The sequence below is a fragment of the Callionymus lyra genome, chromosome 9, assembly GCF_982586985.1.
Source record: "Callionymus lyra chromosome 9, fCalLyr1.hap1.1, whole genome shotgun sequence".
Lineage (NCBI taxonomy): Eukaryota > Metazoa > Chordata > Actinopteri > Syngnathiformes > Callionymidae > Callionymus > Callionymus lyra.
In genome coordinates, this window is record NC_141826.1 from 6,093,662 (window position 1) to 6,099,788 (window position 6,127).

The window sequence follows — 6,127 nt, forward strand, 5'->3', positions numbered from 1 at the left end:
TATTTGTTCACTTTTTAAAAGTTATTTTGAAACCGACTACACTGTGGAACATCTTTTCAGTTTTGTCTCGTTTTATTTTCATTTTCTAAAAGGTTGAAAGGAGAAACGACTATGAAGATATTTTGATTTATTTTTTAAATCAAAGTGAAAAGTCAAGTCAAGGTTAACTTCTTTGAGGGTAGAGGCTCTAAACCGAGTCTCAGACGGATAAAAATGCCCCTCAATATAAAAAACGAAATTTGAATGAAAATGAAGTAATAAAATGACATGAAGCTAAAACGAAGATAAATCAAAAATAATAAGGAAAATAAATGCAAAGATATCTTGAAAAGAAAGTTTTTTTATTGACCTTGCATGAAATTAATTAATTGAATTTTTGTTTGACCTGAAACTTTGACTTGGATTTAAATTGTGACCTTTATTCACAATAACACCTGGCAAAGTCATCCAAATGTTGCTGCCCTGGAATGAAGGTGCCGCATGAAAACTAGAAGCATGCTTGTGCAAACAACGAGACAAAAGTGAAGGTGAAAGTACGATGAGTGCGTGGGTGTGTGCACGCAAGGGGTGGGAGGAAAGTGGGAGGAGCCTGTAGCCTCAGAAATCCTCCAACGCTCAGAGGACCAGAGAGTTATTTCCCCGACTGTAACTTCCAGGAGCTCACATCAGCCAAAGGCTGCTTGGAAGAGAATCCTCTCAAAACGAACAAATCTGGTGAGTAGGATGTTTGCGTTAACAATGTGTTTTGAATTTCTGTGTAAATGTAAATGTATTTTAACATAAAATCTGGCTGAGGATAGAAGTTGAAGTTGATAATGTTTGTCAGTTTAGTGCCAATAATTAAATATCAGGCTCTAGATGAGGTTAAAAAATGGCAAATAATGGGTTTTTTTGTTCTTAAAAATGATTGTTCAGCATCTTAAAATATTCAGAAGTGTAAGAAAAAATCATGTATGAATGGAAAAAACCCTTTTGTCATTTAAACGCTGTATTATGGTTTTCCTGCAGAGCAAACGGCTTGAATGAGGCTCCGGTCAAGGTCAGCGGCGTCACACGTGCCACCGATCCCAGAGGGAAGCCCAGCCGGAGGTTGGAGGTTCCCCAAAATATGGCCAGTCAGCAAAGGTCAGAAGGAACGCTCAATATCTAACCACTTATTTGTTTCTCTTCCAGTCGTCTCTTTTGACCAAGACCTGGAGCAATCTCACTTTTACGAGGCAGCACTTCAGCTGGTGGACAAAGAGAAGCTTCTGTTTGGTCAATCAGAGGAAGACAAAAAAGTCCTCAAGCTTGTTTCGGACCAGAAAATCCTGGAGACTCTCGTGATCCAGACCATATAGACCAAGAGTCTCTGAAGGGGGAACAAGAAGCGGCCGTGTTAGTGTCCGCCGTGAAAGCAGTCCAGCTGCAGGAGGAGCAGGACCAACTGGTGGATCAAATGGCCGGGTCGGCGCCATCCTGGAGGCAGAGCAGATGGAGGCAACAACACGACCAAGTGCTCACCAGCCTGGTGGAGGAGCGAATGGAGAACCCGTCGGTCTCAGCAGTCCGGTGAAGCAGAACTGCCTCCAGGCGAAGATCCACAGCATGGGCCTGCAGATGAAGGAGGACCTGCTGACGGTCGTGAAGGTGGTCAAGAGCTGCTACCCTCCGGAGATGGACATCTGTCAGTTCTATGCCGAGCTGTACCACCAGTAAATGAGCAAAGGCTTGGAGGAGATTGCAGAGTTCGGGCTGGGGGATGAGGACTGCAAGTTCCTGCTGCTGATGGGTCACTGACTATTATCCTGGGTAAGTTGCCCGTCCAACTCCCCACCAATGCTATTCCTACCTTGAACTTCCTTCTTTGTTTTTAACTGGAAATTAAAGTGATTTTATATTTATCAATATAATCTTCTTATTCTATAAGACTGTTTAAGAACCCTCTTTTGGCGCCAGAGATCAACTTTGAAGGTCTAGGAAGTCTGCTGCCTGACCACATGGTGGCGTCGCTGCAGGAGCAGTACCTGAGCAAACAACAGGTATATTTACACATTAACTACACAGTAATATAAGCTTGTAAAACATTATTGAAGAATAAGATAAAAAAACAAACATTTTCCAAGCATTGTTATTTTGTTTCAGGTGGCCAAGACAAGAAAAAACATGTAATTTACCATTTGTTTATTATAAATATAAGTTGTATAAATTGACTCCACCCCTTACAATATGACTTAATTTAGTAACTAGTGAATCGTTTCATTGAAGACAACTTTGATGGGCAAGACAAAAGTAATTTCCATTCATTATTCATTCATCATCAGGTTTGTCCTGAGAGACAAAACTACACAAAGTTATTGAATTATTTAATACATTTTTAAAAATACTTTCACAGTTAATGAATTGTTTTTTTTACATATAGAGTTTGATATTTTGATTCCAATAATTAAAAAATCTGAATTTCCCTATTCCATAAACCAGGGTCACAAAGCGCTTAAACAACAAAACAATACACAGTTAAAATACCTACAAATTAAAAAAGTATTTAAAAAAAAGTTCTTTCTTAAAACCTTTTTTTTTCAAATGTATTTTCTGTTCGATTGTTGTCATTTTGAACAGGCATGGTTGACTGATTTGACAGCATTGCAGTTATATTTTTCTGACACAGGGGGAGCCAACATTTTTTTTTTCAAACTTACGTATTATGACTTTAACAACCTTTGGAACAAATGTTTTTATAGATAAGATGTCTCGGTTGATCTTTAACACTTTTCTATTTATACACCTAAGATTGTAGGATTTAATCATAACTCGTGATTGATAACGTATCAAGCTTTTTTTGGTTTGATCAGGCAGAGATGACGACGTTCATCAGTCAAGTCCTGGCGGAAGCGAGGGAATCGTGGAAAAGCGAGCCGACAAAGAAGGACGGAAGCTTCACCATGTCCTATGACATCATTCAGGTATTTGAAAAAAAAGGATTCTTTTGGCTAAATCTAGTAGCGGTAACGTTTCAAACCATGACTTCATTTTCACACTTCAGCTCATCAACGGAATGCTGACCTCAGCGGGAATGGTCGTGGGTGATAGAGAGAAGGTCCAGTGTATAACTTGAACTGAGCAACTCGCTGTGCAGGTAACGTCTCTCACGTCAAAAGAAAAAAGATTCAAATGAATTAATGTTTTAGTTTCAAGGACTTCCAGGAGGACGTCATGAAGCAAAACAAGTGGAGCAGAAAACCGTTCATCAAAGCCAACCTCGGATGGATTCAACAATTCAGGTGGAGCCTCCGACTTCAGGGTGTGACCGCGAGGTGGTCATGTGACTCAACTGTCATGTGTCTGCAGGGATTTTATTTTGAAGAAGAGCTCCATGATCCTGGACGACGTTCGAGAGAGATGCATGAGCGTCCTGGCCGACATGAAACAATCGGCGCACCAGTTCCTACTGAGCCCGGTCCACCAGGCGCTCAAGGTGAGTGTCAATAACAGACGTACAGGTGATCAAAATAAAAATCCATCACTTGTGTCGCCCCAGCCAAACCACAGAAAGCTTGGAACCCACGATTGGCTGCACTCGTCAACGTTCGACAAGATGATCATCCCCTGAATCTTCTCACCAGGTAATAAAAAAGAGCTAAAAAAAAAAAGGTTTTCACAAGCTAAGACTCATGATCCGTGTCTTCAGGAGTTGATCGGACAGCTGCACCAGGAGGTGACGGTGGAATACGTCAGACGGCTGCTGAAGGGAGACGTGAAGCTGAGGAGTCGGGCTCAGCAGCAGGAGGCCTTCGACAGAGTGACGAGCGACGCCGACACTTTACAACGTTGGTTCAGTGATCAGGTGAGAAACTGTGGTGAAACTATGGACGTAGTTCAGTGACATTAGAATATGTTGAATTTAACCTTAAACTTGTTTTTATTGAAATGTTGTTGTTTAAGCATTTAATTGTTTCTTTTAAATAATTGAATTCAATAATGTGTATATATCGAAAGGTTGATTTTGTGGTTACAATTTTTTGAATACTTTCAAAATTAATTAATTGTTTTTTTACTGTAGAGTTTGATATTTTAATTCCAATAATTCAAAAATACATTTTCTGATTTCTTTTTTTATTTTTAATCGTAGCCTAAACAAAACATAAACATTCATTATATTTATAGTTATTTAAAAGGCTACCAATTGAACTATAATATAAATGACCTTTACAGGGAGTGCAGAAATATTAGGCAAGTTGTATTTTTGAGGATTAATTTTATTATTGAACAACAACCATGCTCTTAATTAACCCAAAACACTCATTAATATCAAAGCTGAATATTTTTGGAAGTTGGAGCAGGGCTTTTTTAGTTTTAGCTATTTTAGGAAGATATCTGTGTGTGCAGGTGACTATTACTGTGCATAATTATTAGGCAACTTAACAAAAAACAAATATATACCCATTATAATTATTTATTTTCACCAGGGAAACCAATATAACAGTTCAACAATCACAAATATACATTTCTGACATTCAAAAACAAAACAAAAACAAATCAGTGACCAATATAGCCACCTTTCTTTGCAAGGACACTCAAAAGCCTGCCATCCATGGATTCTGTCAGTGTTTTGATCTGTTCACGATCAACATTGCGTGCAGCAGCAACCACAGCCTCCCAGACACGTTCAGAGAGGTGTACCGTTTTCCCTCCTTGTAAATCTGACATTTGATGAGGGACCACAGGTTCTCTATGGGGTTCAGATCAGGTGAACAAGGAGGCCATGTCATTAGTTTTTCTTCTTTTAGACCCTTTCTTGCCAGCAATGATGGAGCATTGTCCTGCATGAAAATCATGTTTTTCTTGAAGGATGCAGACTTCTTCCTGTACCACTGCTTGAAGAAGGTGTCTTCCAGAAACTGGCAGTAGGACTGGGAGTTGAGCTTGACTCCATCCTCAACCCGAAAAGGCCCCACAAGCTCATCTTTGATGATACCAGCCCATACCAGTACCCCACCTCCACCTTGCTGGCGTCTGAGTCGGACTGGAGCTCTCTGCCCTTTACCGATCCAGCCACGGGCCCATCCATCTGGCCCATCAAGACTCACTCTCATTTCATCAGTCCATAAAACCTTAGAAAAATCAGTCTTGAGATATTTCTTGGCCCAGTCTACAAGTAGACGTTTCAGCTTGTGTGTCTTGTTCAGTGGTGGTCGTTTTTCAGCCTTTCTTACCTTGGCCATGTCTCTGAGTATTGCACACCTTGTGCTTTTTGGCACTCCAGTGATGTTGCAGCTCTGAAATATGGCAAAACTGGTGGCAAGTGGCATCTTGGCAGCTGCATGCTTGACTTTTCTCAGTTCATGGGCAGTTATTTTGCGCCTTGGTTTTTCTACACATGCTTTTTGCGACCCTGTTGACTATTTTGAATGAAACGCTTGATTGTTCAATGATCACGCTTCAGAAGCTTGGCAATTTTAAGAGTGCTGCATCCCTCTGCAAGATATCTCACTATTTTTGACTTTTTGGAGCCTGTCAAGTCCCTCATCTGACCCATTTTGCCAAAGGAAAGGAAGTTGCCTAATAATTATGCACACCTGATATAGGGTGTTGATGTCATTAGACCACACCCCTTCTCATTACAGAGATGCACATCACCTGATATGCGTAATTGGGAGTAGGCTTTCGAGCCTATACAACTTGGAGTAAGACAATATGCATAAAGAGCATGATGTGGTCAAAATACTCATTTGCCTAATAATTCTGCACTCCCTGTATATGTTGAGTGTATCCTCTCGTCCTCAGTTATCGCCAGAATCTCGCGGGATTTCATTGTCCCTTTGCTGATGACATTATGATTGATGCCATGAAAACCGATATTGTAAAATGAAACAGGGTGTGTTTGGTTTCATGCAATACATTTTTGTAAGAATTCTGACCCACTCTAGTAGAAGAACTCACATTTCTCCAATCCTTAAAACTCTTCAATGGCTGTCAGTTTCTCAATGGCTGCCAGTTTCTTTCAAGATCAATTTGAAATTTCTGGTTCTTACTTTAAGAGCTATTCATGGTCTAGCCTCGAAAAGCGCTTTACAAATAACACTTACTTACTTACTTACCTTTAAATATACTAATTATTGAAAAAGATTTTTCAATTAAAATAAATTCA

General features: G+C 39.9%; 1 long non-coding RNA gene and 1 pseudogene across 1 annotated transcript; one reads left to right on the forward strand and one right to left on the reverse strand.

Annotated features, from left to right (window-relative positions):
• The first annotated feature begins 338 nt into the window (after positions 1-338).
• Positions 339-3,862, forward strand: LOC148071570 (exocyst complex component 3-like; annotated as a pseudogene).
• A 316-nt stretch (positions 3,863-4,178) lies between these two features.
• On the reverse strand, positions 4,179-5,345 carry LOC148071571 (uncharacterized). Its single transcript, XR_015712836.1, has 3 exons — positions 5,141-5,345; positions 4,976-5,010; positions 4,179-4,877 (listed from the first exon to the last, which is right to left on the reverse strand). It is a non-coding gene; the product is annotated as an uncharacterized LOC148071571 (long non-coding RNA).
• Between the last annotated feature and the right edge of the window lie 782 nt (positions 5,346-6,127).